A 21,364-nucleotide genomic window follows, 5' to 3' on the forward strand; every position below is an offset into this window, starting at 1 on the left:
TGTTCTTGCATTTTGGCTTTTAGAATTTGATCTCTGCTGTAGTCTGTGTCCCTGAAATACCATTACGAGGACTTCCTGTACAACACCCAAGGGTATTATACACCCCTTAACAAGATGTTTAACAGCCAGTATGCTGAGTGTAGAGCCACACAAGGGCACCTGCAAGAAAATGTACCTTGGGGAGAAGCCATAAGTAGGCAGCCCTTTCCCTACATCAGATCTCTAATCCCTGAGCTGTAGGGCTAACCAGACACCTGAAGCAGACACTGATAGAAAAACATCAGCTTTCCACCTAAAAAAAAAAAAAAAAAAAAAAAAAGAGCTAACCGCCACCAATTTTCACTCAGTGTTTTTACTCAGTGGAAGCCCAGCAGTTACTAAGCTTCTCAGATAAGTCTGGCAGTGAAATTATTTGTTTGTGAATACAAAGTGGTGGTTAAACATGAGCTAGCCAGTGGTGCGCTCACCATTGAGCTGCTAAAGATCTGCAGAACCTGTGCTCTTGTGTGATTAAAGTGTTAAATCTGATGGTATGTGTTGATCTTAGGTATCTGAAACATAAGTGTCAGCAGGGATAAAGGGATCATGATTTTTAGACTAAACCCCCTCAATTCTACGAGTGTGACCCTAAGATCTTAGGGTTATTCCTCAGTTTGTACGTTTGTCCTTTAAGTGAAAGTGCACAAATATGGAACGTTCAGCATCCTTTAAATCAATTCACATAACTTTGTCTATGCCAAGCCCTTTTATTTGCACAGGAATACTTGCATTATGCTGAGTGTGAGGTGAGTAATCATGAGAAGCTTTCAAATTAGATATTAATCAGCAAGCTCTACGGGCGCTAATTACTAGGTACCTGTGAAGCTGATACTGCAGGGATGATGAAGATAGCTGCACATCTTTCTCACCTGCTCCAGTGAACACAGCCTGGGAATAGCTACGTGAACAAGGTAACTCATTTACTTATATTAGAAAGTTAATATTGAGGTACCCAAGCTTCTGCACCCCAAAGGAAAAGCTTTGTTTACCTTGGAGACGTGTCATAGCTCAGGTGAAGGCAAGGTTAGCAGAGGCTTCACTGAGAAAGAGTATGTGCTCAGCAATGAATTTTTGTCATGCAGATGTCTCAGTAGCATGTTGCACAATGACTGTTTCTCCTCATGGAAATCATTCAGTGTAGTACACTAACCTGCTCTGGCTTCTTTTGATTCTCCCTTTTTTATGATACAGTCAAAGAGAAATAACTTAGCATCCTTTGTTGTCTGAATGTCTAAACTAATTACAAACAGGCACTAAAGCTGTATTTGCTGACTTGGCTTCTGTTGACTCAGCTTGTTCAGTGTATAATGAACTGCTTTAAAATCAAGACTACTTAGAGATCGTTTTGCATACAGAATATATCTGATGTAACTGTGGAGATGTTTTTATCTAGTCAGTTCTCCTTTCCTTATACATGATTTAGAAAACAAAGGAGAAAATATCAGCCTTATCAAAGACCATACCCCTAGGAATAATCTGTAATTTGTACAACAGGATTTAAATTTCAGTGGCCATATTCTGTACAGAGGCATAGTCACAGCTGGCACAAAACCCAAAAGGTTAAATCAACTGTATAGAATGCTTGGATCTTAATTGGCATTAGTACTTGCATATTCAATCTTTAGAGTTCATTTTTTTTAATTCTCCAGGGATGGAATTCTCATCAAATGTAATGCAGAGGGATATAAAGTTAGAGTAGAGCCTAGATTGTACCTGTCCCATTCTGCAACCCAGAGGACATCACCGGTCCAACTAGAAGGATCTCTTCAAGAAATATTGCTGGCTTCTACATTTCTCTTATGGTGAGAGGATTCCTTCTTATAACACTCTTTTTTGGGTTGTTGGATCTGCTGAAGACTCTCACAGCTTATGTGAATACAGCTTGTATATATAGTGATAGATTCTAAAAATGATACTTCTGGAGACATCTGGATGACTTAGTAGATAATGTCTGTAATTATCAGAAAGATTCTGATATTAAAACTCTATGAGTGCAATATCCAGCAAACACTTTGTAAAGTGCTTGATAAAATAAGAAAGAGAGAGAGTTTTAAAGAAAACAATATTCATAATTAATCTATTTTTGCCTCACTCAGCTTCTGAAAATGTCTGGGTATTTCTTGCAGAGTAGATACCTAGGAATCCCAGGGCCTTTTCCCCTTCCTTTTTTCCTCCCTTCTTTCTTTCCATCCTTTCAACCCTTTCTTCTTTCTTCCTTCATCTCTTCTTCCCTTCTTGTTCCTCCTGCCCTAAGCTGGATGGGGAACAATAGGAAGACCTCCCTGGGGTCTTGGAGCAGGAGAGGTCCCGCAGAAAGATGACTGGGTGCCTTCCAGCCAGGCATCAGCATTGGACTCTGCCTCCTCCCTCACTAAACAGGAGGGAGCTGAGCCAAGGGACGGATGCTGCAATTTTCTGCTGGCTTCATGCATGGAAAAGTCTAACTTTTTCTTTTTTCCCAACTCAGATAAGAGGAGCTAAGAATCTGGCTGTGCTTTTATATTTTCTCCATAGGATCTTTTCCTTTTAGGTTCCTGGCTTCTAGGGCTACGTAGCCAGCTCCTCCACAAAACTTGTGACAAGGCCACAACCAAGACCATTAAAGATATACTGGGTTGCCAAATACATGCATTTTTGCTTTAATCGGAGTAATCTGGGTTATGAAGAATTCCTCAAAAAAAACAGAGTTCCAGATCTTGACATTAATATATTTTATTAGGAAATATATGAGAAGTTTAAAATTGATTTTATATTAAAAAAATTACAAGTCACTATAAATGCAGTGATCCTAGGTAGTATCATGGTAGCATCATGTACTCTTATTCTTACGTGGTAGCCACAACGTGACATAATTAATGTGGGGAATTTATGTGTGTAGACAAGAAATTGAAGGCACACTGATTTTGAAAACAAATCATAAACTATTTCTCTCCACTGAATCTATTCTGTACTTTCGATTGCTCCTTTAATTACCAAGAATTATTGTCAATCTCAGTTTTCACATCCTGAAAAGGGCAAGGGCAGTTTGAGAAAACAAATTAAGTACTCCTAACATACTTAAATTCTCCTAGAAGCCTCGAATGTTATCTTTGAAGGAATTGTTTCTAGACTGAAGACTTAAAGAAGGTATATTTGTGGGACTAACATTATGTGGCTTTCTGGAGATGGTGGTTTGCTCAGTCATTTATAGTTCTGTAACTTTCTTATTATTATTGTACAAGAAGTACTACTTAAAACTGTCTGCTTCAATACTATCATAAAATGAAGCAACAATCCACTTTGCTGTAACAGCCTGAGCACTTCCACTGTACACACGCATATAATTCCATTTTAAACTAACATAATTTCCATAAATGTGTCTAAGTATGATGACTCAGAAAACAAAAACATCTCTGGGTGGCTTTGCAGGATGAAATAATTACAACTTATTCTGTGTCTTTATTTGAGCCTGATATAACAAGGTACTGTTACAGAAAGTGCTGAAAAGCCTTTTTAAGAGAGAAATATCCACTGTCTTTCATACTAATCCTAGCTATGTCAATATGGAACATGAAATACAGATAGATGTGAGACATTCAGTATACTACTAATTCAACCACTTGTTTTGAGTAGATTCTATTACACTTAGTTTGACCATTTACATGAACTTCCTTATCACGTCAAAATTATATTGTTTGGAAAGATTGGATGAGGCGCTTGAATACGTTTTGCCATTATACATCCATTTTTCATGACAGTTTCAGAAAGACATTCCTGGATCTGTCTTGTCACAAATTATTTTGTAATCTAGCTATTCAGCTGGGACATGTGGTCTCATTGTTGAATCGATGCCTTAATGTTTAAAACGTTGGGAAATAGGGGTCAGAAATCCCTCAGTCAACAGAATGAGCCCTGGAAACACCCTTGTGGATTGTGAATATTTTCTCATAAGTCTGTGGGGTAACACTTCCCCCATGGCTGCTTTTTTTATTCCTTTTGTTCTGTCCTCTTTTAATTTTCTGCTTTCCTGTACCCTGTGCTGGTTTTTTTCCCACAAAAAGTGTTCAGATATTCTCCTTCATGAGATGGCATAAGACTACATGGTGGACTAAGTCTCACACCCCACAGTGGGGGGCAGGGTTCAGGTCCTACTCACAGCCAGGATTTTTTAACAGCCAAGCCACTGTGTGCTGATGGATTTGCCTCTCAGACATGCCCAGGTCTAGGGAGGCAAGTCGCCTTGATGGCTGTCCCAGTGCACAGCACTGTAACACTGAAGCTTCTTTCAGCATCTCAGTTCTCCATCCGTCAAGGGGCAATTATTGCTCAGTTATAGCTATACACAGAAGAAGGTATCAATTGCACAAGTTCCACAGCAACAAAGGCAAGAGAAACGGTATTAGTTTGCCAGAGGTTATAATGAAGACAGCAAGAAAAAAAATCAAAATAATAATCTGAGAGACTCCTGAATGAGGACAAATGATAATTCCTCTCTCCTCCTGCTTAATCATAAGTGCATGGATCCCAGAATAAAGAAACCTCAACATTTTCTTCAGAAAGCACTATCTAATTGATGTAAAAAGAGCTTCTTCATTTGCTTTATGATCTTGAAGGTCAGCCATTTACATTCTACTCGCTCACTTTCTAGGATTTTCCTAATGTACCTGCGATCATACATAGGTCTCTGTCTGAAAAAATGGTAGAATATCAAAAAGGGAAAAACCTTTTCCTCTCTCCATATATGTGCTCCAAAAGACAGATGTTTGGGGGAAACAAAAGAAGAATGTTTGTGAGAAACCGTGAACATTGCTTGGCAAAAAATAAAAAGGGGTTTTTCTAATTGCTGTTTTCAAAGTATCTGCTTGTGTTCTACTTGTCAGATACTCAGTTGTGACTGCTGTTCAGAGCTGTGATTGAGCTGGCTTAGCATAGAGAAGTGGATGTGAAACCTGCTTTGATTTCCAAGCATCAACAACACTGTGGCCCAAGGCTTTGGGAGAAAAAGAGACACTCCAAGTGTCCACTATCAAGTGGAACTTCAGACTCTTGAAATATTAAGTCTGCAGAGTGAGAAGATTTTATATCCATTTTTTTTGTGTTTATTGTTTTCTTTGTTGCTCTATAGGCCTGGAATTACATTAATTCAAGTCTTTGAATCTTTATCACAAACAAATAAGCGCTGAAAAATACTCGGTTTGAGTTTGGAGTTTCTTTGGTAAGACTAATTTTCACGTTAAAGGAAAAGCATAGCCCATCTAAATAAAAGATCATTTCCAAAGCAGAGGGCCACAACAAGAAAACAAGCAAACAGACAAACAAACATCATAGAGGAAATATGGATTTGCCATGGCTTGTTGCTTTCATTTGGGATAATTTCCTCCAGAGTGATGAGTTTGGGGTTTTGCTTTGGATTTATGCTGGAAACAACATTAACAAGCAGGGGTGATTTAGATGCTGCTGAGCATCGAGGCCTTTTCTGCCTCTTACCCCACTCACCAACGAGGGTGCTGAGGGTGCACAAGGTGTTGGGAGGGTACACAGCCAGGACAGTTGACCTCAACTGATCACAGGGCTATTCCATACCATATGGCATCATACCATATGTATAGATGTACACCATAGGTATGTATATGTATATGTATGTGTATATGTATATGTATATGTATATGTATATGTATATGTATTTTTATATATGCCATATCATGCCAGCATATAAATCTGGGGAAGAAGAAGTAATAGGTGGATGTTCAGAGTGATGCCATTTGTCCTCCCAAGTCACTGTTGTGTGCAATGGATCTTTATTTTCTTGGGAATGGCTCCGTGCCCATGAGAAGTGGTGAAACAACACCTTCCAAAAATGATCTGTGCATGTGGCATACGTACTGAAATGCTACACCTTAAACCCAAAGTTCTCAATTCAATTGGAGAACAACCTGTTGAAAACCCATGCAGCCAAAATCTGCTAATTTTCATCAATCATAATAATTTTTAGTGGTAAAACAGTAATCCTTCAGCTTCCAATCCCTTCCAAACTTCCTAACAGAGGTGTTAATTAAATATAGTGGTTTTAGAGATGCAAATGCCTGTCATTCATACAATGCCCACAAAGCCACATAAATAAAGTAACATTAATTTATTTGGATTCAGTTCAGAAGCAAAATAATGACTTGTGGGACATCATACGTGTCATAATTACTAGACCCATCAGCTTAAAATTGTTTCTAAAACGTATCATCACTCTGGAGTATAACATTTCTGTGAACAAACTCCAGTGATGAGGTAGTTCTCACTGTGGACCATGAAAGCTAAACCAGAAGTCTTCTTCAGAGAAAGAACATTAGCTTTCTAATGTTTGATGAAAAAAGAGGAGGCTGTCAGAAAGAAATAAAAAAGAACTGAAGTCAGGAATCACTTAAAGAGTATCTGTGCCATGAGTGATGTGGAAAGAGAAGCTAAGTAGCCAGAAATTAACTTTGGTTTTGTATGTTTTGAGTTTTAACAAGCAAGAGTAAAAGCAATTTGAGTGGATAATCAGGGACACGGGAAAATCTACTGAAATTAATATATACACTTTTTTTCTTTCCTCAGTAATTTAATTGCCTATAAAATCAAGTGTAGAAGGTTTTTCCTTTCTGTGGTTCTGAAACACACCAGCTTTGCTTCCTGAGGATGAAGACCTGGAAGAGTTGTCAAAGCTTTATCTGGCTCAGTTGTCCTGGTTGTACAAACCTGTTTCTGAGGTTACTGATGGCCACCTCATAAACAATGATAGACTCAAGAGAGCTGAAAGAATGCCATGAATTTAAGCGGCTAGAACCCATCCTAACAGTATTCAGGTCTTCTAGTGTGAATGCTGTTTCAGGTTAACACCTGAAAATACAAAAGAGACAAAAAAAAGCAAAATTGAAGACATTTCATTTGAAATCTACCCACAAAATTCAGCATTTCTGTTTCCCAAATACTTTTTTATTTGCACAAACTCTGCCATTCAATTAAAAATTTAATGAGGAGAGAAGACGAAAGGGAACAAGAGGGGACCTTGCACTTTTAGGCTGAATAAAGAAGGTTTTTCTTCATGCAGGGTGCCTTGTGGTGTTCCCATTTACTTAGAAATTCACAGGTTAGAATGTGTGTTTTTGAAGAGACAAACATCTCACCCAGGTTCAGCCTGTCTGCCTGCTGTTAGCAGGCTCCTTGCCTGGAGTAGGTTGAGGACAGCTGTCCTCTTCCAGGCTCAGTTTTGTTGAGTTTTCCACTCCAACTACATGTCACCATGCATCCCCTAAGGCTATTGGTACCCTACACTGTCTGGCTGACTACATTAACTCTCCAACCTTCTCTGAGGGCAAAAACTCACAACAGGTGAGCTTCAAAAGTTTAGATAGGAAATAATAACTAATTTTACTTTAGTGTATTAAGGCATTTTCCCACAAGGAGTTCAGTAGATATAGTGGAAAAGAGGCAATTTTCTCAGCAGGTGACAAAAGAGCAGCTTTAGATGAAGGTTGTTTTTCTTCTCTGACATAACAGCTTAAGGCATATTTTTGTTTACTACATCAGAATCAAAACCAAACATTTATGAAAGCAAGAAATACACGTATCCCAGTGAATTTCCTTTTCATGACCAGGTTCTGGTAGTGGAGTGGGGCTACAGGGGTGACTTCTGTGAGAAGTTGCTAGAAGTCTCCTCCATGTCCAGCAGAGCCAATCCCTGGGTGCTCCAAGACAGGTGTGCTAAGGTTGTGGCAGTTAGAAACGGTGGTAACACCTTTTTGATAGGTGTTAGACATAAATATATTTAAGAAGGTCATTGGAGAAGGAGGGGATCAGGTGCTCTGGGCACCAGAGTTGAGGTTCCCCCACAGCCCCTCGTGCAGCCCACAGTGAAGCAGCTGTGCCCCTGCAGCCTATGGAGGACCATGGGGCTGCAGAGATCCATCCTCAGCCCCTGGAGGACACCCACACTGGAGCAAGTGGATGCCTGAGAGGAGGTTGTGACCTCATGGGATGCCCATGTTAGAGCAGGCTCCTGGCAGGGACCTGCAGACCCATGGAGAGAGGAGTCCATGCTGGAACAGGTGTCCTGGTAGGACTTGTGACCCTAAGGGGACCCACGTTGAAGTAGCCTGTCTCTGAAGGACAGCACCCCAGGAAAGGGTGAGCCACACTGCAGCAGGCTGTGGAGAAACATTGGCTGTGGGCTGGGCTCACAATGAAATGGGAGACTGCCTCCTGTAGTAGAGACCCCACACTGGAGCAGGGGAAGGACTCTGCTCCCTGAGTGGCAGCAGGAACAATGTATGATGAACTGACCACAGCCCCCATTCTCTGTCTTCTTGTGCTCTGGGGGGAAAGATGTAGAGCTCAGAAAGGATTGAGGAGGTGGGGGGAGGTGTTTTTTAAGAATTACTTTACTTCTCATTAACCTCCTCTGATTATGTTAGTAATAAATTCAATTAACATCCTCGAGTCTGTTTTGTCCGTGGTGGAAATTGGTGAGTGATCTCTGCTGGTCCTCATCTCAACCCATGAACTCTTTGTTACATTTTCTCTCTCCTGCCCGCCTGTGGAGGGAAGTGATAGAGTGGCTTTGGTGGGTACCTGGCATCCAGCCAGGGTCAGCCCCCACTTGAGCTAAGTGATCCCAGCACGCTCATCCTGCATCTCAAAGTCTTGCTAGAAGAACCCAGCTACAGGTTGGCTGACACTCCTACCATGCCATAAGGTTTTCACTTAACCAAAGTGACTGTAAGTATGTTTCACACGCCCTTATTGAAGAGAGAGACAATTACAGTAGGCTACATGATGAAAAGATAAAACAGTTTTTCTAGAGTTAGCAAGAGATTCTCCTCGTGCCCTTTGTGTATTGCTTGAGCCTTACAAAAAATTGTTTTTCTGAATTTCATGCAATTTTTAGAAAGGCCAGTTTTTGTTTGACTTTTGGAAGAAACAGATTTCAACATGTGTCAAGTACTTTTAAACAAAATTCATCAGAAAGGATAACCTTAGACCTCCATTCAATATCTTAACATGCAGAGACCCTTTGATTCAAGTGATACCACTGTGAAGTTGCATTTTGTATAATTTCCAGGAGTAAAGTATAAATATTTCCAGCAAAGCATTCATAATGTAAGTTTTGTTCTCTAAGTGTTTCTTCCTTTCTGGATTTTGTTGCTGTCATAGGAAACTTTTTTATTTTAATGGAAAAAACAAAATGGATGGATTCCATATATTTTCATTTCACCCACTCTGTAAACTCAAAAACCCATAATATAAGGCATTTGTTGACGAAGCATGAATAATAATGTCTGAGAACCCCTTGCTACAATATCGTCCCAGAATACTATTTCTGTCACTTCCTGTTTCTCACCATGCTGAAAAGAATTGTAAACATGACATTTCTCCTACTATTTGTGCACTTTTAAATTCTGATCTCAGAAGGAGCCAGGAAAAGCACACACAAACCTAACTGCTGCATTCTAAAGGAAAATGAGACTGGCAACAAATGACCATTTCACTGATTTAGATTTATATTTCTATACATAATATTATTATCCAAGGTTTAAAAAGAATTTTCAGAACATGTGGCCTATTTATGTTTTCCAATAGGGTGAAACAGATCCTAGATGTGTTTATTTCTTTGCACTGAGTAAAGAGTGGGGACCAGGTCTGCTGTGCATATTTACATGTCAAATGTATTCATTTGGTCAGTTAATCCCTTTTCCTTTGCCCACCTACAGGCAGATACATCAGTCTCTTTACTGACTTATGCCTTTATGCATCTTGTAAAGAACATATTGCATTGATTGAAAAAGATACCTCTATTTAATGTATAAAATAATTTTCAAATACTGAAGAAGTTATGATATGCTGCTTACTCAACAGCTAAGCAAAACACCTAACCTCCACTAAGCAATCTCTATCCTGCAAACCAATACATATAGTGATTTTGTTATTTTTTTCTGTACCACGGTCACAGTAAGAGAATCATATGATTTTTCCATTTGGAAAAGTTTTCTAATTAGGATAATTGAGTCCAACCATAAACCCAGCACTGAAAATCCACCAATAAACCTGGTCCCTAAACATCATATCTACATGTCTTTCCAATGCCACCAGGGATGGTGATTTCACCACTTCCCTGGACAGCTCATGCCAATGACTGACCTCACTTTCAGGAGAGAAATTTTTCCTGATATCCAATATAAACCTCCACTGGCACAACTTAAGGCCATTTCATCTCATCCTATTGCTTCTTACCTGGGAGAAGGAATTGCCTCCCACTGTGCCAGAATCGCCTTTCAACTAGTTGTAATAGGAGTAAAGTCTCCCTGGACCTCCTTTTCTCCAGGCTAAAGAAGCTCAGCTCCCTTAGACAGCTCTAAGACTCGTGGTCCAGGCTCTTCACCAGCTTCATTGCCCTTCTCTGGACTCGCTCCAGCCCCTCAGTGTAGTGAGGGACCCAGAAATGAGCACAGGATTCAAGGTGTGACCTCACCAGGCCTGAGTATAGATGGATGATCCCTACCATAGTGTTGCAGGCCACACTATTGCTGGTAATAGCTGTGCTTCTTTTTGTAATTGTTATCTGTTTAGCAATAAAGATGTATGTTTATCATCCATGATTCTCTCTCTTTTACACGGCTTCAATGCCAGCTTCAATTCCATGTTTTGAAGAAGAGTCTTTAATACACTTAGCATGCTGTAAAATACTATCTCTAAATGAAAGTGTCTTCTCTCACTCATTTTAGTGAATTCAGACAAATGACCCAAAGAAGAAAAGATCAGTTTATGACTGACATAACAAAGCTGCAAAATATTACCCTTTGTTGCAAAAGATGTTAGGAATGGCCACACAGTGTTTGTTCAGTCATGTGGGTCTAATTCTGCAGCTCCTGGTAATCAAAGACGAAATTTCTGCAAAGCAAGGTTTCTCCATTAGGAAGGACATTCTCTGCACAGCCTGTCTACTGCAAGAGAAGAGTTTCCCTGTGCTTAACTGGTAGCAACTTGTGGAAGCAACTGTATGATAAAGGTTTCAGACAATAAAAACTGGAGAAAATGATCTTAAACATCTTCATTGCTACTGAATGATTTATGTATAAAAATAAATGGCTTTATATTATATTAAATAATAAAATATTGGCCACTTAGGAAAGGACTCCAGTTTTCTTGGGAAGATTTGAATGTCATCCAAAGCCAATACGTGGAGTTGACTGTTGGCAACTTAATTGACAAAAATATTTCCGTAGTAGATCAGAAATAGAATGCTTGAATTTGTACAAGTTGATTCCTGATTGAATTTACAGTATGCTAGGACAGATGCTTCCTCCTGTTTTTGAAGCACAACTAAAATCCTGAGCTGGAAAACGGATAAAAACAAAAAGTGCTTATCTCCATGCTTTTTATTTTTTTGTTTGTTTAAAGGGAATGGTAACTTTTTAAGAACATTTTTAATAAATAAGTAAAGCAATTCTGAAATGCAAAAGGACCAAGCTGCCATGGTAATTTTAGTCCTGGTAATATTATGGCCACCAAATTAGTAGAGAAAACTGTGACTGCATTTCTTAAACATGTGGAGGGAAGTCACATGCAGTTGGAATGTCTGCAATCTGGGTTTGTATTCAATCATTCGACTTCAGCTATAATTTTTCCACTAATAAAAGTTCAAATGTTTCAGATTGGCTTCTGTTACAAAGAATGTACTTAAATCTTGGCTGTGATGACATTCATGGGCATGGAAATATGCTTTATATTAACTTAAATTTCTAGAAAGTGAAAACACTTAGAAACCTTTTCCCTTTACTGAATTTTTAAAATGTTGCTTGAGGGTTCTTTTTGTTAATAGTGCCTGGATATCTTAAATATATTGCAGTAATAGAAGGTATACATTTTGGACATAATATTTTAGCTTGAACTCCAATGTTGATATCAAATAGTGATTATCATAAGAAAATTAGGACAAATTTTAGTGATGTGAAAGTCTCAGAGTACTTGTTCTTGAGTGATTTGTGATTTTGCAGCCTCAGTTTTGGAGTAGCCCATTTAATACATGTAAGAACGCTGACCATGAAGAAAGCCAATTAACAGTTTTTAGTATTTTCAAAACATAATGTAAATTTATGTGGAAGTTATTCACTTAAATAGTGGAAACAGATTAAAATTAATCTTTCTTAAAATTTATACATTTAGCTTTTCAGATTTTCCTCTCTTTCCAAATTTCAGGAAACACATTTTTAATAGAGGAAGTTTATGACTTTCAAGTGATGGAGAAATCAATCTGAATGAGCTCTACAATGTAGATCATGGTTTCTCTGATCAGTCCACTTGTTTTTATAGAATGCTTACCATAGCAGTCAGTTTTTAGGTAGGCCTTTGAGTACAACATGACTACAAAGAGTACAAAATATAAGAGAGAAAGGCATTTAAATACAGTGTTAACAAGTGAGCCATACTCATCCTAAATATAAATCAAATCAAACCAAACCAAAAAAACTCCAACCTAACAACCCCCTCTGGAAACTGCTCCTGAAAGTAATGAAACAACAACAAAATCCAGCAAAAACAAACAAGCAAGCAAACCCCAAAACCAATCCAAGAAAGCCTATTTAAATTTCTCCATCTTTTTCCGATTACAATCTGAAGATCTGGTCCAGTAAAATTCTTAATTATGTGTTGAATTGATAAATTCCGTGAGATTACGTATGTGATTAACTGCTTTAATCTGTGCAAGACTTAATCCTATATGGTTAATTGTTAGTGCAGTGTGTTTGTAGTAGGGCCAAAAGTAGTTTAACTGTCTTATTTAATTTTGATATGCAATATGTAAACATGGAGATTGCATTAAGAATAATAAAATGTATAGAATTTATTATCAAAACCTCTGGAATATTTTCAAGTAAGTTTGCAAGTTGTGAATACAGAACTATATATTTTACTCTAAGCCTATTGCTGAGCATTTATTCATTGTTTTGTAAAATAAAAAAAGACCTGCATAGATTCAAATACAAGAAACAGATTTTTAAAATATTGTTTAACTGGCTTGAAACCACTGCTTTATTGATTAATTATGTTTCTACCTTCATTACATCTAAAAGAGTCTGATATGGATTTTACAAAAGGTTAATTGCCTTCTAACTCCAGAGAAGTATCACTACTTACAGAAAGAAGTCCAACATAAAGCAATACAAAATAGTTGAAGATAAAATCAAAGATCAGAAGTGAAAATCTGATTTACTAAGTGAAAATGTAACTTTTAAATAAGCAAAATCAGCCCTGTCCCCACAGATGCCCAAAGATTCTTCCATACTACCAGAAGCTGATCTTCAGTCTTTGACCCAGTCCCTTTCCCATTGTTGCAAAACCATCTGGAATTTTATTGTTTCATCTTGTGGGTCCCTTCCAACTCAGCATATTCTGTGTTTCTTTTAATGCTCTTTCCCTGACATTCTTGTACTCTCCAATCCTTCAACACTTTGGAATTTTATGCTATATGTTTGATACTTGAAAGTTGGAAAGAAAACACAAATTGCAACCCAGTAGACTGCAGTTCTCACACTTTCTTGACATATGATTGTGATTTTGTGAGTACTGCATTCATATGTGAGCACTGTATATCTTCACAGAACTAATTTAAGGGCAAAATCCCCAAACATTGATATGAGAAATAACCTGAAGGTCGACATAGTGATCAAAAGAAGTAATGGTAATCAGCAAAGCTGACTCCCACTGGGATTTGTTACATACTGAGACATTCCATTAGTGCGTTGTAGTTTAAACTTTCAAGCTCATGAAAGATCTAGAAGAAAAAGTACAAATATGTTAGTGAATTTATAGTGACTTTCCAGAAAATATCAATTTGCAAAAAACAGACAACACAGAAGATTACAAAGTCCCAGAGCTGTTAACAAATGCAAATGCAATTAGAAAGTATAAGTTGAGCAATATAAAGACATAATTAGGAAGCCCTGCACAACTGCAGGAAAACAGGAATGCCAAAAGAAGTTCTGAGATTATACTAGACAGCAAACAAAGTATAGTAGGATTTTACATCATGATATGGAAGAAAATCACCAATGCAATTTTAAAATGTCTCTGTAGAGAAATCATACCATAGAACAGCAATATTATACCTATTTACCTTATCCTGTAGGATATATACTTTGAGTAGTTAATTAAAATTTGAAACTCTGTTATCAATAAAAAATAAATAAATTATAACTGAGCTGTTTACAGAGAATAAAAAAGAACAACAAAAAACCAAAAAAACCAAGGCAGTTAGAAAGGAAGCTAACTGATTAACTTGAAAGACACAATAAATAACATTGAATACAATGACATTATTAACTCACTTTAAAAACTCTTAAAGATTTGAAATTCATTTCCAGATGTGGATGAAATTTTTTAGTTTAGAATTTATTTTCTAGGAACATTTTTAATAAAGAATGATAGTATTTTTGAGAAATATATACGAAAAATGAAAATTCTAACTCATCATGTTGTGTTTGTAATGAGAGAAATACAGCAAGTAAACAGGAATAAACCCATATTTAGAAATTAGTCTTTTAGTTGCCATTTTTAGTTTCTCTGTGTCTGTCCTCTGAACAAAAAAATAGTTTGAATGCTTAGTACCTTGAAGCAGAAGGTCCTGAGACACTCCCATAAACTTACTTTATTGAGGCGATAATCCACTGCTCTGATGGGAGTAGACATGATGACATACTGAAAATAATAAGGGAGCATCAACATCCAAAAATGAGATGGTGCTGATTAAACAAGAAGGTTAGGATTTGGATTCAAGAACAGATATGAGAACAGGAAAATTAGGTCAGAACATTAGGGGAAAATTGGCAGAAACAACCAGTTGGTGGTTTAATAGTGTCTGAAGGTGTAAGGACTCTGATCAAGTGTCTGTGGATAAAGCCTAGCACACTCTACAGGAAAATGTGGATATAATAATAAATATAATAGCTTTCAAGAAAACTCCATTGGGAACATTTAAAATTAAATTGTCTGCAACACTGGTGTCTTTGTGGTGAATGGCAGTTCTTGCATTGGATAGAGAAGGAACAAATATTCCATTTTCATTAGAGATGTCTGGGCTTGTGTGAAGAAAAATTCTTGTAAAACTTGGGCTTTCTCAAGAATGTGGTGTCTGCTGTCAGTATTACAGGGACATTGTTTCCCTTCCTCACTTTTTAGTCAGTGCAGCAAATAATCTAAATGTTTGTGTGATTGATGCAAGACTGTGTAGTAGATGCTGCCATAGATGGTTCTGCTGCAAAAAACAGAATGGGAAAAACACAAATGAAAACCAAATACCATGTCTGGATTATGTTGTAGATACACATGGTAGTTTGTATATCTGAGAGGAGGAGGAGGGAAAGAAATTCAGCCAGTGAGGGCAAATTGCTCAAATAAACAGGAAAAGGTTGTGGTTTCACCTGAGGGGGAAGGGAGTACCTTGGCTTCCCCATCCTAAAACATGTTATTCATCACTGCCCAGCATGCCCTGTGAGCATGCTACCTCATATGGCACTGCTGAAGAAACTTCAGGGGCAAAACATATTACTGACAGCATTACAGTGTCATGTCCTTTCACTGTGCCTCTGTCCTTGGCACTGGTGAGGCCACATTTGGAATCCTGTGCTTGGTTCTGAAAGGCATTGAGGGGCTGGAGTGAGTCCAGAGAAGGGCAGTGAAGCTGGTGAAGGGACTGGAGCACAAACCCTGTAAGGAGCAGCTGTGGGAGCTGAGCTTGTTTAGCCTGGAGAAAAGGATGTTTGGGGGGATCTTGTTGATGTCTGTAACTGCCTGAAAAGAGGCTGTAGTGAGGAAGGAATCAGCCTCTTCTCCCAGGTAACAAGTGACAGGATGACTGGAAATGGCTTCAAGTTGTGCCAATGGAGGTTTAGCTTGGATATGAGGACAATTTTCTTCTCTGAAACAGTGGACAGGCATTAAAACAGGCTGCTCGGGGAAGAGGTGAAGTCACCATTCCTGGAGGTATATAAAAGGCATGTGGATGTGGCACCTGGGGATCTGGTTTGGTGGTGAGCAGGGTGGTGCTGAGTTTATGGTTGGACTGGATGAACTTAGATATTTTGTCCAACCTTAAAAATTCTATTATTCTGCTTCAGCAAGAACAATTAGAAGCACATGTGCTTTTTTTGTGAATTTGTTTGTATTTTTTATTCTTAAAGCTGGTTCTGTTTGGATGCTCAGCTGCTGAATAAATATTTAGGCACCTTATCATAGGCAGCAAAACTGTTTGGTGTGTTTGTTTTCACTTTGTTGTGTAAACACTCTGTATGGGATACACAGCTCAGGGGCCATGAAAGTGAGCATGTACTCATGTGCCTTGGCCTGGCTGCTGGTGGAAGGGTCAGGGTGAGCATCCTGGAGGGGTGTAAGATACTCTGAGAATAGAAAACAGGCTCATAGCTAAGCCTTACTCATAATAAGGAAATTAGACTCTTGGAAAATAGAAGGAAATAAAAGGGTCTACCTTACAAAAATACTGTTATAAAGTAAGAGACAGTGTCTCTTTAATAATTTAACTTATTGTGCTGAAAGCACTGAACTTTCTGCATATATTTCTATATTTCTGTATTCTGTGTTTTCTGCTCAAATTTATGGAATGGGAAGTTGTTTGGGATCTTTTAGTTTTGGTTTTGTTTAATTTAAACAAGCATATTTTTAGATACGAAACAGTGTCAGTGTCATCAGGTGCAACCATTTCAAAAGAAAAGCAGGCAGTATGTATCTCCACTCTGGTCACTACAGAATACTGCCACATCTCAGTGAAAGTTTTCTGATGTTTACATGTTCCAAGTACTTATGATTCATATTGACTTTGCTGTAATTTTTGAAACCTAAGCAATTAAAAAAAAAAAAAAAAGTGCATTTTCATCAAATTAGTCAAGGTAGATTTTTGGGCCCATCTCCAGGTATGTAGATTTGGGGTACTTGATGTCAATTTGCGAGGTCCGTTTATGTTGACTACCAGTGATGATAAAATGCAGTGGTATTTACTCTTAAACCACATATTCATCCACTGAATAGCACAAAGTCACTTTAATGAAGAACTCTGACCGATATTGCTGAGCAAATGCAGAAAGATTTAACAACATTATCTCTCAGCACGTTCTGCATTTCACCTGTCAGCTTTCTTGGAAGAGGTAGCAGAAGGCAGCCTGTTCTGCTTTCAGTTTGTGCAAAATTAGTCTTCACGTTTATAATTATTCTGCTGCATAATTTCCCAGGCACCAAAGAAACTTCTCCACAAGTTCTGTGATAGTGACTTTTTTCATGGTGCTTGATTAATCTTCTGGCTCACATAGCAGTGTTTGTATATCTCTTTTTTTTTAAAAGACCATAACTATTAACACATGTGAATGACTATTATTTTAGAAAGTTGTTTGCTTGAAAAATGAGAATTCATTCCCAAAATGCTCAAAATAAACTTCCTTAGAGAAGTACTCATGAAGAGCGAATAAATAAGAAAGACACGTGCAGTGAAATCACTGGTGGATCAAAAATTGACTCAAATGTTCTTCAGAAAAAATCAGGAAGTGCTAGCAGATTTCCAGGTAGAAATAAGTATTCTTGATCCTCAGAGAGTAGCAACTCCAGTGAAACACAGCAGTAGGTGTACACAAATATATAAATATTCAAAGTCAAGGTGGTGAGTTAGCCATCTGAATCTCATTGAAGATAATGAGGAACACATGGCCAAATCCCTGTTTGCAGCATGGAAAATTTATCCTAGTAACCCTACGTAACATGAAAAAAATGTTAAATGATGAAACATTGCAGCTTTTAAAGACTTTTTAAATGCAAAACACATCTTAGTCAAGTTACTAAAAAATTATAAAAAAAACATCAATATCTTGGCTGTGCTTAAAGAAATTGTAACAGACATCAATCATTGTAATTTAGAAAGATAATCTCCATTTCATGTAAATGAACTAGACAAAGGATGTTTTTCTGTCTACTAGCAATACATACTGATTGTGTCTTCTAGAAAAGATACAATATAAGTAGGAATTCTTTGAGAAATTTTGGCTTTTGCAGAATCTGCAATTACAAGAGAGTAAAAAAAAAGCACCATCAAGGCATGAATTCAGCAATGGTACCTAAGTAGCAACCACTTACCCCCAAAATTGCAGTGATAAACTGAATGCTTAAATCAATAATGACATGCATATTTTTTAAGGCTGGCTGCAAGAGAAAATATTTTAAGTTAAAAAGGTTCATTATATAAATGGCAGTCCAAGGTGAAAACTCATCCTATTGGAGTGATGCAGAGGTCGAAGAAGTGAAATGACTAAAAGTGGGAAATGTTTTTTGCTCATTGTGTGGTGTATATTGTTCTACCCTTTAAGTGTCATTCTTTCAGGACTTAAGAAGAGAAAGAAGCCAGAAAATTTTTTCTCTTTGTTTTGATTTTCTTGTAGTGTGAGGAGAAACCCAAATTTTGCAGGACAAAATGGGTTATTTTCCTTTCAGGAAAGGGAATGAAATCTTGAAATCAGAAGACAAAGTCTAACAAATGCACTGGAGATATGATGAAATAAAATGCAATGGAAAAAAACAAGAAAATTTGGAAATTAAGCAACTGCAATGAAATGGACTGAGATGACATGAGGGGCAGTGAAATAGGCCAAAACTTGCTAAAATTACTCCAAATAAAATACTGAAATCAGGAAAGAAAGGTAAAAAAAAGAGTATAGAGAAGACGCTAAGGAAATGAAATGCTAAAAAGAAAAAAGGGAAAATTCTGAAATCGAGTGAAAACCTTAAAAGTGAATGGGACAACAAGAAGTGCAGAGAAATGGACTGAAGCTTGCCCAAATAATTCTCATTGAAATCACAAGATTTCCTTTCCTTTCCTGAAAGAAAATTCTTCCTTTCAGGAAGGGGAATGAAATCCTGAAATCAGAGAGTAATGTCTAACAAACGCTCTGGAAAGGAGATATGATGCATTAAAATGCAATGGATAAAACCCAAAAAATCTGGAAACTGAGTGACTACAACCAAATGGTTCAAGATAGAATAAGGGGCAATGAGAAGGAGCAAAACTTTACAAATTTGATCCAATTAAAATCCTGACATCAAGGAAGGAAGGTAAACAAAGTGTGAGGAGAAGACACTAAGGAAATGAAAGGCTAAAAAAAATGTGGAAAATTCCAAAACCAAGTGAAGACACTAAAAATTACTGGGATGACAACAAGTGCAGGGAAATGGACCAAAGCTTGCCCAAATAATCCTCACTGAAATCACAAGATTTCGTTCTCTTTCCTGAAAGTGCATCTTAGTCAGATGGACTATAATTTTTTCCACTTTGCTTTGGCACATGCCTCACACCACAGCACTTTCCCATAATTACTTACTTCCAGTGGTAAAGTGTTGGTCTTTATTTCAAAATTAGGTTTCCATAATGCATGCAATATAAGATGTAAAATTACAGAATACTGAAACTGTTGTAAGAGTTCATTTTATCTTTGACCTATACAATAAACTGTTGCTTTGATATTATAAAAATTCATTTAGGCCCCAGGTTATTGTCAGGGAGACATGTCAGACAAATAAACAAATGGAATGTTTTATGCTGAATGTTTATATTATGACTAGATATTAACTTTATCTCATTGAAATATGTAGAATCTTCCTCACTGCCTTCACTTCTTCCAAACATAAGATTTTAAAAATCTCAGTCAGTGAAAAAGAAACATGCACATGACTTCATACCACAGTGACAAGGAATTGATTTCTTTCCATTAATAGATGTTGAAGCTGTCAACATCTTTTCTCTTGAAAAGTATCTCCAGTTAGAACATTACTCTCATATTTTACAAAATCTCGTTTTTCATGCTGTTCTTATTTTTCTAGGCATTCCGAGATTAATATTTCCCCTTTGTAATTCGGTACAACAGAAAAAGCCATAGGATGAGGAAGATGAGAAAGAAGAAGAAGAAGAAGAAGAAGAAGAGGAAGATGGTTTATTAGACATAAAATAAGAGAAGTCTACTTAAATCAGGAGAGAAACTCATCCTACTGATATCAAGTGGGAATAAGCCCTTGTACATGTGTCAAGGCATACATATCACACACATGGGTATGAATTTATTGTCTTTGACCATGCTCTAAGTTTTATGAATCCTAAAAAATCATGTTCCAGCCTGATTATCCTGGGTTATCCAGGCAGAGTGATCTCAGTCCATAGCAGTATCTAACTCAGTGATATCTCACTGAGTAACTGTCATTTGCTATCTTGTTTTTTTGAATGTATTTCACTAGGTTTTTAAGGCCATAAGACAACTCTGTGGTCTAATAGTGGCTTCAGCATAATATGGACGCAAAAAAAGAAAAACAACAAAGTATTACTGTCTTGATCTTCTATGAACTGAGATATGAAAGCTGGGAAAAGTTTATAGATTGCAGATGGGAAAAAATGTGGCTATTTCAGAAAAGATTTTGCAGTACATATGCAAAGAACATACATCCCCAGATCTAGCAAATACCAGGAGATGTATTTATGCAGTGTTACATGGTTACTTAGTGATAAGACTCTCTGAAAACATCACTAGTGCTTTTATGAGATTTCCTACAGCTTTGCTTTCTCCTGTCCTTCCTCTTTTTTGCTGGTGTTTGGTTGTTTAGGTTTTTGTTGTTTTTTGTTGGTTTGGTTTGGTTTGGTTTTTTCCCAAGAAATAAATATCGACATAATTATCTGTGGTGATCTGTATTTTGGGATTTTTCTACATCACACTGAAATGAGCCAAAAGACTTCCACTGAATTCTTCAAGTGCCTTATTAGGCTCTGTTTCTCTTCATTATATCATATCTGTTAATGTATTTTATTACTCTGGACCACCTTTTAATGCAGGCTTATCAAAGCTTCTCACAAAATTAATATTTTCAAGCACCCCACTTACGTGACTACCATTGCAATTCTAAATCTATCCATCTATCTATCTATCTATCTATCTATCTATCTATCTATCTATCTATCTATCACATCCATGGTAAATGTACTCACAAATTGGCACGCAAATCCAGACAGTTGGTAGTCCTACTATCAACTGTGTGAACAACATCTCTGAATATTAGAAAATATAGAGAGGACTCTGTAAGGATATTCGGATACTTGGGGGACTGCTTTGATAGCTTAGAACAAGGTAAATCTTCTTGTAAAGACATTTAGCAGGAATAGACACAACACAGCTGATGGAGGATCTATAGACTCATATAATGTAAAGGGATTGGAGGGGATCTTAAAGATCATCTGGTCCCAAGGTTTGAACACTGCCAGGGTTGAGGTGTCCACAACCTCTTTGGGCGA

At 37.4% G+C, this 21,364-nt stretch overlaps 1 long non-coding RNA gene across 1 annotated transcript; it reads left to right on the forward strand.

Moving 5' to 3' along the window:
• Positions 1-716: 716 nt before the first annotated feature.
• On the forward strand, positions 717-20,402 carry LOC148224395 (uncharacterized). Its single transcript, XR_015802516.1, has 3 exons — positions 717-950; positions 1,689-1,841; positions 19,912-20,402. It is a non-coding gene; the product is annotated as an uncharacterized LOC148224395 (long non-coding RNA).
• Positions 20,403-21,364: the final 962 nt, after the last annotated feature.

Source organism: Sturnus vulgaris, chromosome 3 (assembly GCF_052056855.1).
Source record: "Sturnus vulgaris isolate bStuVul1 chromosome 3, bStuVul1.hap1, whole genome shotgun sequence".
Lineage (NCBI taxonomy): Eukaryota > Metazoa > Chordata > Aves > Passeriformes > Sturnidae > Sturnus > Sturnus vulgaris.